A 26401-nucleotide genomic window follows, 5' to 3' on the forward strand; every position below is an offset into this window, starting at 1 on the left:
ATCATCCATATGCTCTCTGGCAAACTTCAGACAGGCCTGGACATGTACTGGCTTAAGCAGGGGGACACGCCTGGCACTGCAGGATTTGAGTCCCTCTCGGCGTAGTGTGTTACTGATGGTAGCCTTTGTTACTTTGGTCACAGCTCTCTGCAGGTCATTCATCAGGTCCCTCCGTGTAGTTCTGGGATTTTTTCTTACAATTGCTACCACAGTTGATTTATTCACACCAACCTGCTTGCCTATTGTAGTCACTCTTCCCAGCCTGGTGCAGGTCTACAAATTTCTTCCTGGTGTCCTGCGAAAGCTCGTTGGTCTTGGCCATGGTTGAGTTTGGAGTCTGACTGTTTGAGGCTGTGGACAGGTGTCTTTTATACAGATAACGAGGTCAAACAGGTGCCATTAATACAGGTAACGAGTGGAGGACAGAAGAGCTTCTTAAAGAAGAAGTTACAGGTCTGTGAGAGCCAGAAATCTTGCTTGTTTGTGGGTGACCAAATACTTATTTTCCACCATAATTTACAAATAAATTCTTTAAAAATCCTACAATGTGATTTCATGGATTTTTTTTTTCTCATTTTGTCTCTCATAGTTTAAGTGTAGCTATGATGAAAATTACAGACCTCTCTCATCTTTCTAAGTAGGAGAACTTGCACAATCAGTGACTGACTAAATACTTTTTGGCCCCACTGTAAACTATTTTGTTCACAGAGGAAACATCCATCAAAGCTGAAGGCCTTTAGTGACCTTGTGACAACACGGAAGCGAACCCAGGAACCACCAGACACCCCATGCAAGCAAGCAAAAATAAATGATGTGATGGCAGTGGGTGCAAACAGACACGTGCTACAGGCAAAGGTTGACAGGCTCATTATTTACTTTATTTGTGAGGGTCTTCATCCATTTTCTGTGGTTGAACAACCTGCTCTTAAAGAACTTATATTGACACTGAACCTGCAATGCAAGGTCATTTCCAGACCCACTGTCCGGACCAGAACAGAGGAAGCTGCCCAGTAGATGAGGAAGACTTTGATGTCACACCTTAGTAAAGTCAGCTATGTCGCCACCACTACAGATTGTTGGTCAGCACACCAGCAAAGTTCCATAGGGGTCACAACTCGCTGGATAGATGAGGAAACCTTGGAGAGGAAATCTGCTGCACTTGCTTGCAAGAGGTTGAAAGGGTCCCACACATTTGATGTCTTAGCAAGTGCCCTTAATGACATTCATTGCCAATACGAAATAAGGGGGAAAGTGGTAAGAACCACAACAGACAGTGGCTCAAACTTCATTAAAGCATTTAGTGTGTTTGGTGAGCAAAGCCAACCTGAGGAAGCAGAGTCAGACCAAGACTCTTCTTCTGAGGAGTCCAAAGCTGAATACATGGACGCATTCAGCATCCTGGAACAAGACAACGGTCTTGAGTACCAGCTTCCTCCACATCAAAGATGTGCCTGCCACCTGTTAAACTTAGTTGCGACTACAGATGCTGCCATGGCAGAAGAGAAGAATGATACATACAAACGGCTATCACGTGCAGCCTTTGCGAAATGCCAAGCAATCTGGAACAAATCGGGTCAGTCATACATGGCAGCAGAATTTGTGGAAGATAATTGCAAGCTCCATCTCATTCGGCCATGTCCAACTCGGTGGAACTCTCCATACATGGCTGTGGAGAGAATCATACGTATCATAGAAGAGAAGGGGGAGGATGCTATTTGACTAGACATTCCACATCTATTCCTGCAGGAAATTTACTACAAGTTGTCTACATTTGCTTTATGTCATACAGGTTGAGTCCAGTTGAAGTCGCTTTCCTGACTGAGTACTGTCCTGTGATGAAGCCTGTGGTGCAGGCTTTAAACATCCTTCAGTCTGAAACCAACACGCACATGGGTTGGCTCCTGCCAGTGATCATCCAGCTACAAGCAAAACTCAGCAGACTGGAGACATCCTCCAAGATGTGCCCACCACTCATCAGAGCTATTCAGGGTGGTGTCCAAAAGCACTTTGGTGGGATGATGGAAGACCCTGAACTGATTGCTGCAGCAATTCTTTTGCCAAAGTTCAAGACCACCTGGACTGAGAGGGCTGATATCAGAGAAGCAGGTATGATTTTTTTTATTAATCCTTGTCCTGTCCACTTTGTTTCTTTTGTAATAAATGCATCTAGTCTTTCTGCACAAGTTGTAGTTATTATAATTTCTGTATTATGACAAACTCTTGTTGCCACATTAATCAACTTAATTGTCAGAACTCTTCAGTGTGTGGTGTTGTGTGTTCGTCACTCAACAGCTCTGGTCTATGTGAGACAACACCTTGACCAGATGGCAGAGGCTGTGTTGGAGCAAGTCAGGCAAAATTCATCAGATGAAGATGATTTTTTCTTCTTCTCATTAAAGTCCAAAAAGTCACAAGGTACAGGAGAACTGGATGGGTACCTTGCCTGTACCTCAAATAAGATAGATCTGCTAAATTCATTTCCACACATCAAAAAGCTTTCTCTAAAACTCAACACTGGTCTGCCTGCCTCAGCCGCCTGTGAGCGTCTCTTCAGCTGTGCTGGACTACTGTTCACTGAAAAGCCAACAAGGATAAACTCGACTAACTTTGAAAATCGACTACTGCTCAAATTTAACACGAATTTCAGAGAGTAGTTCTCTAAAGATGGACACAAATAAAGGAGCAGTAATCTAGTTGTCAACCATATAACATCTGTCCTACCTCCATCACTTGATCCTTTTCAGTTTGCCTACCGCCCTTGCCGGTCTACTGATGACGCAATTTCAACTGCTCTTCATCTAAGCCTGGAGCACCTGGAGAAAAGGAACTCACATGTACGGATGCTGTTTGTCGACTTCAGTTCGGCTTTTAACACAATAATCCCCCAGCATCTGGCCAGCAAACTGGTCACACTGGGACTAAACACCACACTGTGCAATTGGATTCTGGATTTTCTCACAGACAGACATCAGTTTGTGCATGTAGGCAACAACACATCAACCACGGTCTCACTGTCTACTGGATCTCCACAAGGATGTGTGCTGAGCCCTCTACTGTTTACTCTGATGACCCATGACTGTCGTGCTAAGTCCAACACAAATCACATAATAAAGTATGCAGATGACACAACAGTTGTGGGACTCATTCTGGACAACAACGAGACTGCATACAGAAAGGAGGTGAGACTCTTTGTGGAATGGTGCAGCAATAACAACCTGGTCCTGAATGTTGATAAAACCAAAGAGATGGTGATTGACTTCAGGAAAAAACAGCCCATTCACACCCCGACCTACATCAATGGCACGCCGGTTGAAATTGTCCAGAACACGAAGTTCTTAGGGGTTCACGTTACGGACAACCTGACCTGGTCCTTGCACACCTCCTCTCTGGTCAAAAAGGCTCACCAGCGATTGCATTTCTTACGCCGATTGAGGAGGGCCCATCTCAGTCCACCCATCCTCACTACTTTCTACAGAGGCACAATAGAGAGTGTTTTAACCAGCAGCATCTCTCTCTGGTATGAGAGTTGTAACATCTCAGAAAAAAAGGCCCTCAGGAGAGTGGTTAGGACAGCAGAAAAGACCATAGGGGCCAGACTTCCACCTATTGAGGATCTGGCTCAAAAGCACCTCTTGTCAAAAGCCAGGAGCATCATTAGTGACTCCACTCACCCCTGTCACAGACTGTTTACCCTTTAGCCCTCGGGTAAAAGGTACAGTAGTCTACGCTGCAACACGGACCGGTTCAGAAGAAGTTTCTACCCAACTGCCATCAGACTTCTGAACAGAACAAATTAACCCAAATCTGATAAATATTTTCATCTATGGGTATAACATGTGCAATATCCTTAAATCTTAACAAGCAGTAACAAAATGTGCAATAACAAAATGTGCAATAATTATCATTATGTATAACCACTGTGAATTTTTCTGCATGTGCAATACTTTAACTACAATGTGCAATTTTCGTAATGTCAGTATTATTATTAGTAGTATTATTTAACTTTACTATTCTATTACTATTCTATATATATTTCTTATTTTTTAAACCTGTGGTGTTTTTAACGTGAACCAATGCACGTAATCTCGTTTTTTCTGTACACTTCGGTGTACAGTAAAATGACAATAAAGTAAATCTTGAATCTCTTGAATCTTGAATATGTTTTTGTTTTTTATTATTATATTTTAATTAAAAACATTTATTGTGAGATGTATATCCACTTGTCTTGTTTGCATTACACATGAGACACCCCCCATCCCCCCGCGCTGTTAAAAAAAAGTAACGAAGTAACGTTTACTCTGAGTACATTTTAAATGAGTTACTTTTTACTTAAGTTGATTTTTAGTCTAATAACTTTACTCGTACTTAAGTAAGAATTCATCCAAGTAATAGTACTTTCACTATTTTACTTTACTCTTTCCACCTCTGCTATTTAGTTGGTTTAACCCTCAATACCCAACGTACACAAAATCAAACCAACCAACATGTTCATGAAGGCACTTTATTGTTATTTTGATGTTGGAAAAGTCGGCGTGTGATTGGATGATCTCCGGATCGTCACCACCTCAGCTTCAGACGTTGAAGAACTGGAACCGTTTGGTTCTCAGGCTGGTTCTCCTCGACTTCGGCATCGGGACACCTACACAGCAACACAGAGCCGACATGCACACGTGTTAGAGGAAACTCCAGCGTTACTCCACCTAGCGTGTATAACGTGTATTTCTGAATCTAAACCAGACCTTCATCTTCACACGCGGTCTCAATCAGAGCCCCGGACTCTTCAGGTTGGGCTTCGGCGATGGGAACAGCAACACAGAGCCGAGTTTTTTATTTAACTCTACACAAGATATAACCTACACTGGGTTAGTGTTAAAATAACACTGTAGTTTTTTATTTAACTCTACACAAGATATAACCTACACTGGGTTAGTGTTAAAATAACACTGTAGTTTTTTATTTAACTCTACACAAGATATAACCTACACTGGGTCAGTGTTAAAATAACACTGTAGTTTTTATTTAACTCTACACAAGATATAACCTACACTGGGTTAGTGTTAAAATAACACTGTAGTTTTTTATTTAACTCTACACAAGATATAACCTACACTGGGTTAGTGTTAAAATAACACTGTAGTTTTTATTTAACTCTACACAAGATATAACCTACACTGGGTTAGTGTTAAAATAACACTGTAGTTTTTTATTTAACTTTACACAAGATATAACCTACACTGGGTTAGTGTTAAAATAACTCTGTAGTTTGTTAGTTAACTCTACACAAGATATAACCTACACTGGGTTAGTGTTAAAATAACACTGTAGTTTGTTAGTTAACTCTACACAATATATAACCTACACTGGGTTAGTGTTAAAATAACACTGTAGTTTGTTAGTTAACTCCACACAATATATAACCGACACTGGGTTAGTGTTAAAATAACACTGTAGTTTGTTAGTTAACTCCACACAATATATAACTGTCACGCTTTGAGCCTTTGTGGCTATGGAGCTCCTGTGTGCCACGCCCCCTCCTCGTGTGCACACTCAGTCTCCTGCCACGCCCTCGTTTATAATTGGTCTCTTTAGCTGATTAGCTCCAGCTGCCTCCTATTTAAGGAGAGCGCTGGATGACTGTGTTGGAGATTATTTTCCCCTGTAACTCAGACCATTAGTACTGGCTTGTTGACTTGCTTGTTTAACTCTGTTTGTCTGTCCGTCAGTCTGTCTGTCAGCCATTTCCTTAGTAAGTTTTGTTTATGTCTAGTTTGTTTATGTCCCTTGCTGTTTAGTCTTGTTTAGAGTTTAAGATTCTGTCTTGTTTAGTCTGTTTAGTCTCTGTTTAGTTTAGTTAGCATGTTTAACTCATTAGCCTGTTTGTAAGCCCTGTTTAAACTTTGTTTAGTATTGTTTAGTCTGTTTACCCTATTTAGCCTTTTTGTTATTCTGTTTAGCCTGTTTAGTTAGTTTAGCTCTGTTTAGTTTTGTTTAGTTCTGTCTTGTTAGGGGTTAGGTTCCTGTTCAGTGTTAGCATTTAGCTTAGCTTAGGTCTTGTGGGTTTGTCTTGTTTTGTGTGATTTGTTTTGTCTTTAATATTATTTATATATATTATTTATATATATATATATATATATATATATATATATATATATATATATATATATTGTAGCGTCAGTGGGAGGAGCCGGCAAGGGCTATACCCAGAAAGCCTTGCGGCCGTGGTATCCAGGCTTACCGTCAGCGTGTATCCCAGTGTGGGAGACTGGGTGGCTGCGGTGAGAGCTGGATAGGTAGCTTATATGTTTGTCTGTTGTATGAATGTACAGGGGTTGGACAAAATAACTGAAACACCTGTCATTTTAGTGTGGGAGGTTTCATGGCTAAATTGGACCAGTCTGGTGGCCAATCTTCATTAATTGCACATTGCACCAGTAAGAGCAGAGTGTGAAGGTTCAATTAGCAGGGTAAGAGCACAGTTTTGCTCAAAATATTGCAATGCACACAACATTATGGGTGACATACCAGAGTTCAAAAGAGGACAAATTGTTGGTGCACGTCTTGCTGGCGCATCTGTGACCAAGACAGCAAGTCTTTGTGATGTATCAAGAGCCACGGTATCCAGGGTAATGTCAGCATACCACCAAGAAGGACAAACCACATCCAACAGGATTAACTGTGGACGCAAGAGGAAGCTGTCTGAAAGGGATGTTCGGGTGCTAACCCGGATTGTATCCAAAAAACATAAAACCACGGCTGCCCAAATCACGGCAGAATTAAATGTGCACCTCGACTCTCCTGTTTCCACCAGAACTGTCCGTCGGGAGCTCCACAGGGTCAATATACACGGCCGGGCTGCTATAGCCAAACCTTTGGTCACTCGTGCCAATGCCAAACGTCGGTTTCAATGGTGCAAGGAGCGCAAATCTTGGGCTGTGGACAATGTGAAACATGTATTGTTCTCTGATGAGTCCACCTTTACTGTTTTCCCCACATCCGGGAGAGTTACGGTGTGGAGAAGCCCCAAAGAAGCGTACCACCCAGACTGTTGCATGCCCAGAGTGAAGCATGGGGGTGGATCAGTGATGGTTTGGGCTGCCATATCATGGCATTCCCTTGGCTCAATACTTGTGCTAGATGGGCGCGTCACTGCCAAGGACTACCGAACCATTCTGGAGGACCATGTGCATCCAATGGCGGTGCCGTGTATCAGGATGACAATGCACCAAAACACACAGCAAGACTGGTGAAAGATTGGTTTGATGAACATGAAAGTGAAGTTGAACATCTCCCATGGCCTGCACAGTCACCAGATCTAAATATTATTGAGCCACTTTGGGGTGTTTTGGAGAAGCGAGTCAGGAAACGTTTTCCTCCACCAGCATCACGTAGTGACCTGGCCACTATCCTGCAAGAAGAATGACTTAAAATCCCTCTGACCACTGTGCAGGACTTGTATATGTCATTTCCAAGACCAATTGATGCTGTATTGGCCGCAAAAGGAGGCCCTACACCATACTAATAAATTATTGTGGTCTAAAACCAGGTGTTTCAGTTATTTTGTCCAACCCCTGTATATATATATATATATATATATATATATATATATATATATATATATGTATATATACGGTATGTATATGTATATGTATATACAGCTGAAAAAATCATTGGTGCTCCTCTGCCCTCTATCCAGGACTTGTATACTTCAAGAACCAAGAAACGGGCAGAGAAAATTATCACTGACTCCTCACACCCTGGACATTACTTTATCCAACCCCTCCCCTCCGGCAGGCGCTATAGATCCATCCACATTAAAACCACCAGATTTAAAAGCAGTTTCTTCCCACAGGCCATCTCCCTCCTAAATAAATAAATGACTGATAATACATAACACGTAAGCGTAAAAATATTCATCTGCTGCCAAACTGACTACACTGTAGTACCCATTCTACATGTTGTGCACTTTACTGTTTTGTAAATATTCAGATGCTGCTAAATTACATATCTGTATATTGTGTGTATATAATCTTATAGTTTGGATAATCTTTGTGATTTTGTGTTTAATGTTTAATGTATACGTTGCTTGTACACAGTATCGTACCATTACTAGAGAGATACCATCAGCCGGAAACAAATTCCTTGTGTGTATCCACATACCTGGCCAATAAATCTGATTCTGATTCTGATTCTGATTCTGATGTATATGTATATGTATCTATACATATGTATATATATACATATACATACACACACACTATGAGTCATGATTTATGACAGTCATAGCCTAGTTGTTAAGGTACTGGACTAGTAATCAGAAGGTCGCTGGTTCAAGCCCCACCACTGCCAGACCAATTGCTCAGACTGGATACTGTAATAGAAGAAGAAACACAATAAAAACGAATATTACAACTGTAAATTGAAAACTGTCAGATTAAAAAAAAAAACCTTTGTAATGGTTTAGAGCTCTATCATTTTTTTTAAAGGTACTATTTTGTTGTTATTGGGACAGCAAGAGTAGCCACATTCTCAGTATAGGCTTACTTGTTTAGCTTATACCTTAACTGTTACCATACTCATAAATAAAGCAGTACTGATTGTATGACTAAAAAGGGTGTTGACATTTTTTTACAGGTCAATATACATTGCAGATTTCATTGGAGGCAAGCTTACTCCTAGTCGAATGGTCATAATCAGGTTCATGGAGAGTGAAGCAACAGTTCAGGGGATCATTGGCAAAGTTCAGGAGGCACTTAACAATTACGATCCCATAATACTAACTGACACACAGGGCAGTGAAATTTTGGAGTCAGAAGGAACAAAGGGTAGGAAATGATATTCAGTTAGCTTGTATCTTATAGAATAGAAGGCTTGTCATTTTCTTTCTGTTTAGGATATTTTACTACAGATGGAACACTCATGATTTTGATGGCTGATTTTGATTTCTTTACAGCCTAATTGGTTGATGGCTGTAAAAAAAAAAATTTGGTGGATTTATTTTAAAATAAAAGTTTAAAATGGCTAACAAAGTAGTTATATTTGCTTCTAACTGGCGTTGTAAAGTTTTACTGAAAAATCAGTTGCCTATTTTAATATGTAGGTGGCTGCAGACACAATGAGTCACATAATTATGCTGCAACACTGTAGTACAGGCATAGTAGAAATATTCAAATGTAGCACGAGTGCTCTTGCATCCCTCAGGTTATTTAACTCATAAAGCGACAGCACAGATCAGCCCAAATCAAAATAACTAACTGGTTGATTGCATATTTGGAACAACAACTCTCTTAATTCTGATTTTGGTCAATTTACTTTTTTGATCCTTATGTTTTATTTGTTATTTAATATAAGCATTGTCGTTTTAAGGGTCTCAGTACTGGAGACAGAACGCTAGGAAGATCTTAGCGGTGAATGAACAAGACTTCCGTAATTTTCAGGGAGCAAAAAGAAAAAGACTGAGGTAACAAACCATTTCATTCTGCATATGGATTGTCATTTCTGGTAAATGATACACTGATGTAATATCTTTTAACAGCCGAAAAGACGAGGGTGCCTCAGCCTTAAGTGATGTGAGTGAGAAAATTGAGGAATTGTTGCTGGCATCTCAAAGTTTAGACGCTGTAACAGCTACAATTCGGGAGTTATCAGAGGTGGCCCTGACCAACAGCAGCATGGTTTTCCTAACATCCACCCAGTCCAAAAAAATAAAGGAATCCCTAAGCTGTATGGTGTGTAAGGGTAAGTGGGTATTCAATTTGAAGAGAGAATTTTGAAATTTGTTGAAATTTGTAAAATAACAGGTTAAAATAATAATACATGTCTTTAATCTTGCAGGATTTATTGTTGTCCCCATGTTTGCTGTTTGCTGCCAGACCCTAATTGGCTGCAAAACGTGCATTGAAGAGTGGATACGAACATCCACGTACTGTCTTATGTGTAGAGAGGAGAACTTTACCCACCATGTTCATGTGGTTCGGGGCTTGTGTGAGGCATTATCTACCATCAAAGAAGTGATTGGAGATGACTAATGTTTTTCTCAGATGAAGTTTTCCTGGCAATGTAAAAGTACACTATCCGTCAAAAAAGAATTGCTCACATGCTCCACTACAGTAATGTTTAGCCACTGTTTTGGTGTTTTTATCCTGTGTTCACTTAAAGGAGAAAAAGAAACATTAAAGATTAGGCACAGAAGTTTTTATCATGTATTTATTTATTAGGATTCGTCATGTTTTACACTTTGGTTACATTCATGACAGGACAGGTAATTACTGCTTACACAAGATTTATCAGTTCCAAGTTTAATGTCAAACACAGTCATGGACAATTTTGTATCTCCATTTCACCTCACTTGCATGTCTTTGTACTGTGGGAAGAAACCCACACAGACACGGGGAGAACATGCAAACTACACACAGACAGGACCCCCTGGGACTTGAACCCAAGATCTCCTTGCTGTGAGGTGACAGTGCTACCCACTGAGCCGCCCCAGAATTTCATTGAAAAAGCTTTATTGTGGTGTGAGGTTGTCTTTGAGACTAGAGGAGCTATAGTGTCCTCATAAATACTACAGTGTCAAAAATAACTGCCCAAATATTTTTGTAGTGGGTAGCACTGTTGCCTCACAGCAAGAAGGTCCTGGGTTCGATTCCCAGGTGGAGTGGTCTGGGTCCTTTTTGTGTGGAATTTGGTATGTTCTCCTTGTGTCTGTGTGGGTTTCCTCTGGGAGCTCTGGTTTCTTCTCACAGTTCAAAAAAATGCAGTCAGGTTATTTAGAGATACTAAAATGTCCATGACTGTGTTTAATATTAAACTTGAACTGATGAATGTAATGAGTAACTACCGTTACTGTCATGAATATAACCAAAGTGTGTAAAACATGATGTTAAAATCCTAATAAATAAATATAAATGTTTTTGAAATAATGACTGATACACCAAACATGAAGCCAAACTAAGAATCACACACTAACAGTTTGTAGTGTTTTCAACAGTCTGTGTGTCTTCTAGTCTTGAGATCAACCTCATACCGCTTCTTTACACTTTCCTAAAGTTTTAAGGACTTGTTTCCCACACTGCTGTCCACAAAATATCCATATTGATAGTTTTCTTCTCCACATGTTTGCCAATATAGTCACAGATGATCTTAATTAATTTTTTTACATCACACCTTCAAGTAAACAGGCAGGATAAATGCATCAAAAACTGTTACTTAACTTTATTTATTGTATGGCAATTAAGGTGTTATTTTTTGCCAGTGTTGCAAGTTTCAATTAGGGCCAATGTTGGAGTTTGATTGATGTTTTATTTCATGCAAATCTTTTAGTTACATGGATCAGATGTAGCAATGCATCTTTAAACATGGTTGGGTCATTGTTTACAGCACTTTCCAATAAAAGATAAATGTTTGGATAGGTCTCTGCAAATGTATTCTCTACTCTTGTCTTGTCATCTGTTGTTGAGAATGGGTCCGTCCCAAATACAGAATCTCTTGTTAGAGAGGATCTCAGTTGCTCTCTGTACAGGTCCGCTGCCTGTGATGCATGTGGCAGTAGCTCATCTGCTATTTGTTTAGGACACCCACTTGCAGCTAAGACATTTGGAACACCCTTCCCTGTTGTAAGCATAAAGAATGTGTTGATTAGTGGGATTTTAGGTCACATAATATTGTTGCTGTCCAACAAATAGCTTGTATCTATTGGAATTCAACATGGAATTTGTTTTAAATAAAAAGCAGCTAGTAACAAGTAATATCAAATAAGATAACATTAATATGCATTATCAACTGAGTGATAGGAGTTACATCACTTTTTATTACCTGGAATCCTGTGTGCATTCCAGCTGTCTACAACTCTGCTAACACCGATCTGGGACAGCCTGCAGGTGAGGTTGGATACACAGTATTGCACTACTCTGTCGTCCATGTCTATTGCTTCCTGATCCACCAACTGTATAAGAGCGGTTTTAAGTGGATAGTTGATGCGTCCATTTATCTCTGGCCAAATGCGTTCCACAATGTGGTTCTGAGTTAGAAAAATATATTGCTATATATGTGAACAGTCCACCAGGGTCTGAAAAAACTGATAAAAAAATTAGGTACTTTTTATACCCTAGTTGACGGGGTTTGCAGGTAGGCCATCCTTTTGATGTTATGCCGGAATGATGACAAAATCTCCTGAATGAACAATGTCAAATAAAACTCCTTGCCATGATCAACTCTGATCTGATCCCACATGCCATAAGCAAGGACTGCAGGTCTGTTAAGCATAAACAAAATGTAAAAAGGGTCACCATGAATAGTAAAGATCAAAATGCATTATATATCATTTCATTATATATCATACGTGATCTTGTACCTGTACACTTCCTCATAAATTATTAGATTGTTTTTTACTGGCATAGTGGAATGGGAAACTATCTTTCGGCTGAAACCATCAACTGCCACAACGTGAGTGACCCCAAACATTGCTAGTTTTTCGTTCTGATCCATGTGAAGTTTGTGACCCACATATTCCGCATGATATGGAACAGGGTTAAGGTTACGTGCCCCCTTGAAAAACAAAGTGAAACAATTTAGATAGGACTATGTCTATTTAAACAGCAAGAAATTGTGAACAAAAACAAGCCCTGCATTATGTTTTTTTTGCTTTACTTGGCGCCTGGCTTCATGGTAGGGTGGATGTGTTGTTCTCAGTAATTCCCCAACACGTCGTTCTGCAACGTGGATTCCTTTTGTCAACAGATAGCCTGTCATCATCTTACGTCAAATGTTGGTCCTGTCTTGAAAGTGTACACTATATAAGCAGTCCATTCAATTATTTAATAGTTATCAATTTTGTACATTTATGTCCATTCTGCTAACAGACCATACTGACTCTGTGCTACTGTCTTATCCATCACGAACCTCATTAACAGATCTGGCCATCTCCAGTTCCAAATGACAATCCGACAGTCGACTTGTACGGAAAAATCCACATTCCACACAAAACTTTCTGACATTCCTGGCCGAAAACCCTCTCTGAACCCCAAACTGATAAGTAAGCACATCGCTGATTTCAATGGATGACATGCCTTTTTTTGCCATATCCAAAATAAACTCGGCATAAATCTGCAAAACCATTTTATTGTGCCTGTTCTGACTATTTCGGCGGCAAACTGGATTAAAAGTGCGCAAACTCCTTTGCACAGTGGCGGCACCTTCTATGGGGTGTGTTTAGGATGAGAATACCTCATATCTCCAGTACCTCAGATGCCAGTACGGGAATCCCATCTACATATTTTTGGACTTTTGCTGATAGATCAAATCTAATGGTGTTAAATATCTCAATTTGCTAAACATATTATTTAATGTAATAAGCCTGTGTTTTACGCATCAGTCACACTGTCTTCATAGTGACACCCCGCGCTGAGATCCAAAGGGCTAAAAAAGCCCGAGGACCCAGGAAATATCACCACATTGGCGTCATTTGTTAAATATAAGGACGGAGTTGAAACCTGTAAAAAAAAAAATATAGACCTTACACTCGTTACTTTAACGTGGCACAATGTTTAGTTTTACTGCATCTAGATTGTCTTATGAACCAGTATATTAGCTGGCTATGCTACTGACTTAAGTAAAAACTACGCAGCTAACACTAGTTTATACCGCTTATGCGTTTACTTCCGGTTGAAATGATAGGAAATATTAAAATTAGGTAAATGAAAAACGACCCGTTATTCAATTTTGTTTGTTGTTGTTTTTATCTTCTGACCTTGAAACGAAAAACGATAAACAGCCCGTTTTCCCGTTTTTCAGTAATATGTATTAAAAATAAATAGCGAATGGTGAAAATAAAATACGACCCGTTTTTCAATTTCTGTTTGCTTGTTATTTGATATTTGATCTTAAAACGAAAAACGAATAACGCCCCGTTTTCTTGTTTTTCAACGTTGGGATTTAAAGTGAAAAACGAATTACCAAAGGTACACGGACCTATTAAAAGCAAATAAGTAATCTGGCCCTGAAATGTAAAAAAACAAAATCTTTAATAGCGTGTAAAGTGAGACCACATCGGTCGTTGTGAGTTTATAATGTGAAGTGTGGTACTGCCTACACGATCAAATGAGCCCGAACTCGCATCATTAAAGTAGGAGCTCAGTATTACATTTCGGTATTTTTCGAGTTTTAGTGGATATTACGGAAATGCCCGTAGTCATACGGCTATGATTGGTTGAGCTATGAAATACCCGCTCAGCAACCAAAATGCATTTTAATTGGGTAATTTTGGACCAATAGCTTCGAACAAACTATCCTCAGAATGGAACGTCAGTATTCGAACACCTGCTGGCAAACAAGCAACGGTGTTTTCGTACACTGCATGTATTTCAGCCGTGGTGAATATTTGTAATTTTTATTTTAAAACGTGAGTTTTAAACCGCGTTTTTAACTTTTAATGGAGGTTCATGTAAATGAATTGCTATGTAAAACTTTTCTTCATTTATGATGATACTGTTAAAGTAGACAGGAAGTATGTACAACAACTTAGAATCTTAGAAAAAATAAACAGTCACATTTATTGAGCAACAGATAAAATCCACTGCAGTTATAGTCTGTTTTAATAGTTTTAATTGTCATAAATATCCTACCTGTTTACTGAATGGGCACTAATGGGATTCACTTCGTGGCAACTTTACACGGAATCGAATCGGTTCGATAATGATTCCATATTAAAATGACATAGTTGAACGTTACACTCAAAGAACCGATTCAGTAAAATAAACGGTAACGAGTCGAATTAATTTAAATGTTTACTGAAATAGTAGTAAAGAATTGGTTCTCTAGAATGAATCGATTCAATACGTCAGCACTGAATCTGTGTGTTCAGAATCGCACCTCTACTGTGTTTGGCAGACTCTGGAACTGCAGCTGACCCAGGAACGCAGTTTTCTGACCATTCAGCTCAATCAGTCTACGTTACTCCCTTTGATTTATTATGAAAACCTGTTTGAATGAGGATACAGTGAGCCAGAACTGACACTTATGTGGTGTCAGAAAAAAAATAAATACTTTTTTATTGCCTATAACAGTATTTATATTATCTTCCAGATGTAAATTATGCTGGTGAAAGTTAAATTTGAGAACTCAAAAAAATTCATCAAGCTTCAGGATGGATTTACTTATGCTGACTTCATTTCTGAGGGTAAATTTCACTTAGATTCTACTTTATTTTTTGTTTTTCAACATTATTTTAATTTGCATGTGTTATGTTCAGTTCAGAATAAGTTTGGGCTTCCTACGGAGACACTTTTATGCCTTTATGATGACTCGGAAACTGAGATTGATGAGGATATTTTGCTAGATTTACTTCTTGCAAAACCTGACATGATGCTATTGATCAGAGACAGCAATAAAGGTATCATTTTATTTTTTTCCTTAAAGCAGTAGTTGTCAGTGCTGGAGGCCTGAACTATTCTGTGCCTTAAAGCTTGTCTGACACATTTACTTGAAATAGCAGGGCTAGATTTTACAACCACTACTACTAAGTTAATCTTCTGTTTCAGTGTCTGGGCCTTCACATGCAGAGAGCAGTTCTTGTACAGACACTTTGTCTAGATCAAGCTCGTCGAGTGATGTAGACCGAACACCAGAGCATTCTGCAAAATCTAAAACAGTAGAAGAATCAGCAGATGTGGCAAAAATGGTACTATAAAATATGTTTGTGTGTTTGTAAAACGTACTTTAAATTACTTGTTTTGCTTAGTGTTATTGTTTTTGTTTTAAAGGAGGTCTATGATGCTTTAACACAGAAAGCAGGTGGAGACGCAGTTCTTGCTGAATATGGCTCAAATAATACACTATCAAGTGAGACTAGAAGAGTTCTTGTCAACATAGTGGTTGGACATATGATAGAGGTGCATGGGTAAGTCTTAATAGGTTTGGTTTTGATTTTTAGTTAATGGTTTTTACCTATAAGTTACATTATTTGCATATTTAAAAACTGATGTAATTTGTGAAACAAATAATGTTGCAGAAACAATACCCCTAAACATAAACACAATCTGACCGGTTGGTTACGCAGCTCCATACACTTAGCGCTCCAAGCACTACATGTTCTTAAATATTCCTCCTGTAGTCAGCATTAAACATTTGGCAATTGGCAAATGTAAGAATCTGAGCTGCTTTGACAAGTGCCAAATAGTGATGGTTAGACAACTGGGTCAGAGCATCTTCCAAACAGCAAGGCTCGTTGGGTGCTCCTGGTTAGCAGTGGTCAGAAGACGAGAACAAACCATCAAATGGCAACAAGGTGTTGGGTGCCAAGAATCAATGCATGAGTGTAAAGAAGGTTATATTGTCTGGTAGAATTAAAAAGCACAAATTCACCACTGTACTTGCACACACAGGAATTTAACCTCCACATTTAACCCATTTGTGCAGGTAAATACACACACACACACACACACACACACACACAAATGAAAACTAGGGACACTTCAGTCATGTCCTGCCAGGGGATTGATCCAGTTCCCTAACCACCAGGCCATGGCTGCCCCTGGTATTGTGGTATTAATGTTTTGTGTCTTTGGTATTTGTATGTATAAACCGTATCTATACACTGTTGCATATAAACATGAATTCAGCATCTGTACTTGTTTTTGCTATTCAAGGAGGATTCCCACACGTAAACAGAAAGAGCAATATGCTCTTGGTATTGTGACGCTTTTTCCATCACTGCGTGATCCATTCTCAAAGAAAGGCTACGTAAGTTGATTACATATTTGTATAGACCACTGAAGTCATGTGTCATTTTGTAGTCTTTCTTATGCCCATATTTGGTATTGGGTTTAAGCCCGATTTTTAATTGCAAAAATGAATGGGGTTTTCAAAAAATCAGCTCGTTCAGAACCCTATATGCTTTCTCCTGTGTATTGGAAAAGAGGCGTCAGTCTGCCTCTGTTTTTAAGTGTAACTGTTTAACTCATCAGCTGGAAATATTACAATGAGCTAATCTTTTTGTCTTTAAATGCTACAGGAACATTTCTATGATGCTGATAGTGGAACAGGCTATCTTGCATGGCGCCTGAAGACTGTACAGAGAAACATGTCTCATCGTCTTGGCAAGAGGCATGATACTGACTTTGGCTTAGGAGGAGGTCCATCCTTCAAGAGATCAACCAACCCTGAAAAGCAGCTTGATGAAGATGGCATAAGAGAGGCCATTGCCTTTCTCACCCATACTTCAGACGAAGCTCAGATATTCCTGAAGATGAAGGAAACTTTTCATCATAGATATGAACTTGTCCACAACCTAGATACAACAACTGATGTTCTTCAAACCTTTCCACGTTTTTTAGACACCAAAGGACTAGTAAGTAGACAAGAAGCTAACTATTACAGGTGCTCTTACTAAGCATAGTTGTCTAATTTCTTTATCTGTTTTTTTTTTTTAAGGTGAACCAAGATTTCACCCTTCTGTTCAATGCTGAAACAGCCTCCAAGATGTTGGAAAGATGGGACACTGCCTTAAAAACAAAAATCATTGAAGAAGCTGGGAGCCTGACGTTGACTCCTCCTGTGCGCTCCCTTCTGTTGTCAGCAAGAAAAGAAACCGATACTGACGATCACTCCAGTAAGAATAAATTGCTTTTTGTACCGAAAAAAGCACAGTCATTCTGCTATCAGTCAATGGCATTTTAATGTAAACTTGCTTTATGTATTGCTGTTTTATGCCAATTCATTTTTTTATTCTCTTCAGCCTGTATAATTAATTTTACATTTGTAGCTAGGTCTGTCAGGATAATTGTTATCGACTTCTTGTACAATATATGGACATAGCGTCAATAATAGAACACTTTCACATTCATTACTACTAAAAATGTCTAAAATTTGTCAGGTGCACCACATCAGCTGCAATGATTACAACATGGTTAAAAATAATTTTGTAGGTGATCCAGAGAGCTCTCTGAGGCCTTTAGATCATATACTTTAGATGCAGATAAAGCTGTAAAGGGATTTTAAAAGATCTCAGAGCAATTATAATCAGCCATTCTAGTCTGCTAAATCATTTAAAAGTAAAACGACTGCAAACAAGCACAAGAGCAAACCACACGATAAGTAAAGAAGTCTCCAACAATCTTACAACGTCATCACAGGACCTACAGGTAGTTCTTGCAACAGTGGATGTCAAAGTACCTGTAGGTCCCATGATGACGTTGTAAGATTGTTGGAGACTTCTTTACGTATCATGTGGTTTGCTCTTGTGCTGAACTTGCTAGGATGGTCAGACATGGACATGTTGGCACTTGTTTCCCTTTGTAAATTATTTTGCGGACAGTGGAACAGCTTATTTCTAATTGCCCTGATCCACTCTAATGGGGGTGTGCTAACTTTTTCCTCACAAATTTTTTTTTTCTATTAATTAGATTTTACAAATGATTTTTTGCTCATCCTCAGACTGGGACAGTGACATGGCCACTCTGCTTTTGCTTATTCATCTGCTTCCACCTCCACCTGGGGGAAAGAAAGCTGTGAAAATTAGTGCTACAGATGCTGCTGACAGACTTGTGGTGTATCATAAGGTAAGTGTAAGAAGAGAAAGCTCTACATTTTTGTGCTCTGGTCTTGGTTGAATGTGATTGGAATGGTTTTTTTCCCCTTTAAGTCTTGCAACAGTATTGAAGAACATCTTCGACAAAAAGAAGAACGACAGCCAAACCTTCTTGCTGTAGGACGAAGCCGAGGTCAGATAAACAGTTACTATGTAGCCCTTGACAAGAAGCTCATCCCATGTCAGACTGCTGGTTCTCTTGGTGCATTTGATGAGCTTTTCAAAGCTCATTTTGTTTTTAATTTGACATATGATGGTGCGCTTTGTAACTTCTACACTTTCATTCAAACAACTGTCTACCTTATTGATGTTGGAAAAACAAGAGTCACCAAGAGTAAAGGAGCTACGTGCAAAACTGTTGAACAACTAGAGAAAACTACAACTTGAGGATGTTGTCTTGCTTTAGATGCAATGCATTATATACAACTAGTCAAGCCCTCATAAGTCACTTAAGATTAGGCCATGGCTTTTATCCTAACTTAAATTTTAAATTGGAATGTGCACAAGACACATGTAGAAGTATGTTTTCCACATATTCTGGGTTTAGAAAACATTTAGATACCAATCATCAGTTCCACAGTGATGCTGACAGTAGTTCTTCTTTGAGGTGTGGTTTATTGGCACTTCCTTCAGGAATCTTATCATCCACTTCAGTACCAAATGTATGTACACAGTCTCGGGTGGAAACAGGAGATTTTCAGGAGAGTGGGTCTGTGCTTTCTTCCGACTATATGAAAAGCATGTGTGCATCGGTCGTTGCTAAACTACAAGGAAGTGGTGCTCCCACTAGTGTAGTCTCTTCTATTGTTTGTGATCTCGAAGAATTTACAAATGAGGTGCATTCACATATAAAGCATCAAGTTCTCTCAGTAGTTCCTGAAACAGTTCCTATAAGGTCAGTTGTAGAACAAAACTTGGAAGATTTTGAAAACCCCTTTGCATGTTTTAATTCTGATACCAAAAGGGAGAAGTTCTTTACTGAGAAGTGGGGAATTGTTGAGCCAGTGGAAATTGTTTTGGGGGTTAGGTATGATAGTAGACGGGACAAGAAAACTGGTACTTACAGTCAAATGCCAGTGAATGACACCTTCATTTATATTCCTATTTTGGAAAGTTTGAAATTTATGTTCAGAAATTCAGAGATTTGTGATGTGGTCAAAGCACATACCTCATCTCCTGGAAGTGTGTACAAGGACTTCAGTGATGGAAGTTACTTTAAGAACCATCCTCTGTTCTCTAAGTTTACAAATGCCTTGCAAATCCAGCTCTATTATGACGACTTTGAGACAGCCAATCCTCTTGGCTCAAAACATGGCATTCACAAGATAGGCTGCCTTTATTTTGTGTTACGAAACCTGCCTCCAAAATTCAATTCTGCAGTGTTGAATATACATTTAGTGTCTCTGTTTCATTGCCAAGACTTAAAGAAATATGGATTTGATCTGATTCTGCAACCTTTGATTTTAGACCTTAAAACACTCGAAAGTGAGGGAATATATTTGCCTATATCCACTGAAAAAGTTTATGGCACAATCAGCCAAATTACAGGAGATAATTTGGCAATGCATGCTATTCTTGGTTTTACAGAGTCCTTCAGTGGGCAGTATTTCTGCCGTTTATGCTTGATCGATAAGGCTGATGCCCAGAATGTTTATTGTGAGGATGACCGTAAAGTTATAATGCGTGAAAAGGCAAGTTTTGAAATGCATTTTGAAACTCTCCAGTCAAACCCACAACTTAACTCTGTGTATGGCATCAAAAGATGTTCGTCATTGAACACACTGCAGTTTTTTCATGTGTGCAACAATTTTTCATTTGATATCATGCATGATGTTCTCGAAGGAGTGGCTCAGTATGAACTTAAGTTGTTGTTTGGTTATTTGACTGAGAACTTTATCTCAAAGCAAGATCTGCTTTCGCGAATCTATTCATTTGACTATGGATACTTGGAACGTAAAAACTGCCCAACAAATGTAAATTTAGAGAACAGTGGAAACAATTTGGGACTGAATTCCGTTCAAACTCTGTGCCTTGTCAGAAACACTCCTTTGCTCTTTGGAGATGTGGTTCCACCTGAGAATCGAAATTGGAACCTTCTGCTTCTTTTGTTGCAAATAATGAACATAATTTTTTCACCAAATCTCACTTATGGCATGACTGTAGCACTTAAACACTTAATTTGTGAACACCACCAGCTTTTTACACTACTGTACCCCGATCGAAATTTAATACCAAAGCATCATTTTATGATACACTACCCTTCGTGTATTAGGAAGATTGGCCCTCTCTTACACACCTGGAGTATGAGGTTTGAAGCAAAGCATAAACTGTTTAAGAACACGCTGAAGAACTTTAAGAATGTCACAAAATCTCTAGCCAAAAAACACCAAATGTCCATTGGATATCACTGGGACACCTTAAGGTTGCAGCATAAAGAATGTGGCCCAATGTCTTTGTTTTCTCTTTCAGATTATTATTGTGGTAAAGAGCTAGCCAACTCACTTGAAATTCCTGTAGATGAAAGTGTCTATTTCACTAACTGGGTTAGGATTGATGGCACAGAATACAGAGTAGGGCTTATTGTTTGCAATGAAATAAAGCATGAGGTTCCAGTCTTCTTGAAAATCACCAAGATTCTTTTAGTACATGAATGTATTTATTTTACAGTTAATACACTGGTGACAGAGTATTTCAGTGAGCATTACCATGCATTTAGAGTGTCTGAGGGGGATGATAGAGAAACTGTTGTTAAAGTTAGTGGTTTGCACTTTTATAAGCCGTTTGATCTTCAGTGTGCTTATGGACCAGATGATGGCATGTATGTGGTGCTGTTGCATTGTTTGTTTTAGTCTGTATGACTTAACATAAGCCGAGTATTATCTGAATAGGAGTGGTAGGAGAAGCCATGGGAGGCTATGACCTTACCCTGAGAGTGGGTGTAGATAGAGAAAAGAAGTGGACCAAGTACAGAGCCCTGAGGAACACCGGTTGAGAGAGTGCATGGAGGGGATATAATTGAATTCCAATCTATTTACACTATCTTCTTAGCCACCCATGAATGATGGGTCCCTGTTGAGTATAGTGGAGTTTGGTTCAAGGTTTCTTTCTTGTAATATTTAAAAAGGTTTTTTCCTGCCTTTGTTGCACTTGATCATTTGGGTTCATTGGTCCTGAAATTGACTACGCTAAATTAGGTTCTTGGCCTTTTGGCTAAGATCAAATGTAGTATCTGGCCTGGTAGTCGGAAGTGGGGCATGCTTCATCCGCTCCACGCATCGACCAGGTGTTGTAATCAGAAGGTCGCTGGTTCAGGCCCCATCACTGCCAGGTTGTCACTGTTGGGCCCTTGAGCAAGGCCCTTAACCCTCAATTGCTTAGGCTGTATGCTGTCCCAGTAATGTAAGTTGATTTGGATAAAGGCGTCTGCTAAATGGTGACTGCTAAAAGGATTAATGTATTAATGAATGCATGAATAACTAGTAAGATAAATGTATAAATGACTGTTGTTTTGGGTAAATGAATTAATAAATGAATTAATCTGTTCTACAGGAGTCTCCACCCTCATACCTCTCGCCCAGCATAAATACTATCTGATCCAGCAGAATAAAACATGGTACGATGCTCAGACTTACTGCAGAGCTACGTACACCGACCTGGCTACCATCAGCAGTGATGCTGACATGGCAAGACTTCAAACTGAAGCTCAGATGAACCAGTTCACTTCTGATGCTTGGGTTGGTTTGTACAAAGAATCACATGAATGGCGCTGGTCCTACAGAAATGAGAGTCTAGGAGCTGTAACGTTTTGGTATTTTGATCAGCCGGACAATACTGGAAAGAAACAGGAGTGTGCTCGTTTTAGATACGATGGTACTTGGCATGACAGAGAATGCACTGATGTGTTTTCCTTTGTGTGCTATGATGGTAAGTGGGCTTGTTATAGTGTTTGATGTAATAATTCATTGCTCATTTGCTCATCTCAATGTACTTTTATGCATTAATGCTGCCATCACAGAAGTGTAAATGACCTTTACCAAGGGCACTCATTAGCAACAAGTCCATAAGTCTTTCACGGCATGGGGCCATGTCACAGTCTGGATGATCCTTTTCGTCTTTGGTCCGGAGCAAACGGCGTACATATTTTCCAAAAAAAGACCTGGAATGCTGATTTATCTAATGACAATACACGTTTCCACTGTGTGATGGTCCAGCCTAGATGCCTCTGAGCCCAGAGAAGTCGACGCCGCTTCTGGACATGGTTAACATAAGACTTCTTTTTTGCACAGTAAAGGTTTAAGTATCATTTGTGCAGTAACTCTGTATTGTAGTGCTTGATAAAGGTTTGATAAACTAATCCCTCACCCATGTGGTTATATCAGCTAGTGAGTGGTGGTTCTTGATGCCGCCTGAGGGATGGAAGATCACGAGCGTTCAGATTAAGCTTGTGCTCTTGGTCTTTACACACTGAAATTCCTCCTGATTCCTTGAATGGTTTAATGATATTCTGCACTGTGGAGGGAGAAATATGCAAATCCTTAACATCACCTATTTAAACTTGCACCAATTATATTTTTTTTAACCTCATTACTAGCCCTAAACAACACCATGTGTTGCAGGTCTGAAGTGCAGGAATGGATGTTTATTAATAAATGAAATGAAGTTGAGCAGATAAAACATGAAATATCTCAGGTTCATCCTGTCTGACATCAAATAAAATTAAAAGTAAATGTATTAAAAAAGAAAGTTACAGGTTATAAAACTATTCTACTTCACTATGTTAATCATCTAAGTTGTTGTCTGTATATTTTTTATTCTTTTGGAATGATGTGTTTTTAAATCTCACAGAGAGGAACACTGGGATTAGCAGGTACGTTTACATCTCTAACAGTAAGAGCTGGTTTGAAGCTCAGCGTTACTGCAGACTGCATCACACCGACCTGACCAGTGTGAGAGATTAAACTGAAACCTCTGTTGTACGTGGTATGATATCTTTTTGGACTTGGATTGGTCTGTCCAGGATCACCTGGAAGTGGTCAGATCAGACCAGCCTGGGCAACATTACCTGGATTCCGGGAGAACCTAAAACTGATGTAGCGTATAAAGATTGCGGTTATTTATCTAATTTTCGGGCCGCTGATGCTCTGTGCTCGAACCTCAAACCGTTCTTCTGCCACAGGGGTAAGATGAAGTTGTTTTCAATGTCATATGTACAACAATGTTGATTGTTTTATCATTTCAGTTTCATCTTTGTCTGAACAGATGTAGGACACAAACAGATCCTGAGATTGAAGGTTCAGTCGAATCAGAACATGAACGATTCTGCAGTACAGGCAGCGCTCCTGGAGAAGGTGGGTCTCATTCTCTACAAGGTTCTACTGATAATGTACAGTTTAAGTTACAAGTTTGTCATTTGTACAAATGTTAGCAGCAATTGTACATTTGGAACCAAGCCTCCCAACACGATAAGGTAATAAAAATAGAAGAAATACAAAAGACAATAAAAAAGCTTAGAAACAAGCTGTTTGTGTGAAGGTTTCTACTGTAATTTAGGAATAATACTGCAGGAGAGGTTCTAGTCCCAACTGTAGTTTGAAGTGATGTGATAGTGTTACTGCACATGCCCAGTATGTGAGTGTGTATGTGTGTGGGTGTACGTTATGTGAGTTTTGGTTGAGAAGAAGGTGAGTTATATATTGTTCAGTATTCTGATGGCCTGCAGGAAGAGGCTGTTCCTCAGCTTGCTAGTCCCAGATTTTATGCTGCGGTAGCGTCTGCCTGATGTGAACAGTCCATCTAAGGTCATTTTTGAACATTGGCTGTGGTAGATGTCCTGTGAGGCTAGAAGCTTGTGACCAATGATGAGCTCAGCTGCTCTCTGACTGTCTGGAAAGCCTTGTAGGTTGCTGGTGCTGCACCATTGAGGTAGCTCTCTGACCTTTTCTCTATAGTCCATGTGATGAGGCCTGTGATGGTGCAATCGTCAGCAAACTTGAGTATGATGCTGGAGCTGTGTTTAGCAACTCAGTCGTGAGTAAGAAGAATGTACATGAGAATTCGGAAAGAATTGTATGTTGATGTTCTTTGTGCACATGCTAATGTAGTCTGTGACAGAGTTTGTGTATTCGTTCCTGTGTAAGCTTTTGTTTGTAGGCAGGTAGAAAAAGAATGGTGGTGTGTTCGGCTTTACCAAATGCAGGGCGGGAAGGCCTTTGTAGCTGTCTTTGATTGCAGTGTAGCAGTGGTCCAGAGTCTGGTCTGCCCAAGTTGTAAATGTAACATGTTGAGAGGATTTGGGCAGAACCTTCCTTAGACTGGCCCTTTTACAGTCCTACTACATTAAAAAAACAGCGTAAGTTTGTAAGTAAGTTCTCCAAACCATTAGGAAGTCCAGTCCACAGTTTTCATTTGCTTGGGAAGGGATGTAAGTTACAGTTAGATGACTGAGCTGACTTTGTGAGGAAGGAAAGAGGTTCATATCTTAACTGTAATGAGTTCAGCACCGGGAGAGCAATAGTTAGCGGCTACCGAAACATCCGTTCCTCAACGTGAGTTCACCAAAACCAGGGTCTGTTGTTCTGTCCTGGCGATGAATGGTGAAACCAGGTGGTGTTATTCTGGAACCACTGTTAGGAATGCACCACAAAACAATCAAACAATTGGTTTGGCTGAAGAACAAGGTGAGGCAACAGGTGAACAGCACACAGCCTTTCAAATCTGCCTCTTCTTCACGTCCTCAAGGTAGCTCTTTTATCTCTGAAGCGCTTCCTCTCATAGCCAATCAGAAAGGCTATGGAAAACCTGGAAATTAAGGACAGGGAGAGACAGAAGAAAAGGAAACACACACAAAAAAACTAACAACCTCTAGGGTTGTAACACCATCACGTCAAGCCATGTTTCTGTTAGAGCTAGCACACAGCAGTTACTAATGTCGCACTGGAGTTGGATCTGAGTGTTAAGTTCATCCATTTTGTTCATAAGTGACTGAACGGTTGCAAGCAAAATACTTGGAAGAGGGTTAAAGTTTTGTATCCCCAGCATGGCTGCCTCTTTTACGCTTCTTCCTCCTGCGTCGTTTTAAGTGTAAACAAAGAGGCGGATGCGAAATACGTTTTTATCAATGCACCGATGTCCAAGAGTGTCAGGCGATCAAACTAAATAATTGAGTATGAAAGGTTAACAAAAAGACTGGCGGGATCTTTGGTTTCTCTTTATTTAAGCAGCAGGAACCTCAATGTTCATTAAGCTCTGATCCACAGACTGTTCTATAATCATCATCATCATCTGCTGCTGGATTCAGTTCTTCTACCAGTGTTACTCTAATCACAACACATCAGTTCCATCATCCTGCCTGAGTTCCTAATAAATCCATCTTCTTCTCTCCAGATCCAGCAGAAACTGAAGGAGCATGGAATGGAACAGAACATCAAGCTGAAATGGAGGAACTTGGGGAGGTTTTCCAAAAGACGATGATTGATATACAGTAGTAAATTAAGCAGCACGAAAACGCTAAAATTAAAAGCTTCTCTTTTACATTTTTCACTGATGACCTGCAGACTAGCAGAATTCATTTAGCTGCAATGCTACTCTACTTCTTCAAATGTGGACACAACCTAAACTCAAGAACATCATGATTAAATAGTTCTGAAAGTTCTGGATGCAGATTTAGATCAAATCTGTTTTTACATTTTTATATAAAACTTTTTATGTAATTAAAAAAGTAATAATAATAATTAATAACATTTAGAAAGTTTAACATACTGTAGTTAATAAAGGAAACATTACCACAAAGATCCACAAAAGGAAACTTTATTAACCCTAATA

At 39.4% G+C, this 26401-nt stretch overlaps 1 long non-coding RNA gene and 2 pseudogenes across 1 annotated transcript; 1 reads left to right on the top strand and 2 right to left on the bottom strand.

Annotated features, from left to right (window-relative positions):
- Window positions 1–4487: 4487 nt before the first annotated feature.
- LOC134318041 (uncharacterized) lies at window positions 4488–4804 on the bottom strand. Its single transcript, XR_010013322.1, has 2 exons — window positions 4740–4804; window positions 4488–4639 (listed from the first exon to the last, which is right to left on the bottom strand). It is a non-coding gene; the product is annotated as an uncharacterized LOC134318041 (long non-coding RNA).
- Window positions 4805–11302: 6498 nt separating this feature from the next.
- LOC134325481 (uncharacterized) lies at window positions 11303–13062 on the bottom strand (annotated as a pseudogene).
- A 2025-nt stretch (window positions 13063–15087) lies between these two features.
- On the top strand, window positions 15088–18950 carry LOC134325488 (uncharacterized; annotated as a pseudogene).
- The last annotated feature ends 7451 nt before the right edge of the window (window positions 18951–26401 follow it).

This window comes from Trichomycterus rosablanca, chromosome 1 (genome assembly GCF_030014385.1).
Source record: "Trichomycterus rosablanca isolate fTriRos1 chromosome 1, fTriRos1.hap1, whole genome shotgun sequence".
NCBI lineage: Eukaryota > Metazoa > Chordata > Actinopteri > Siluriformes > Trichomycteridae > Trichomycterus > Trichomycterus rosablanca.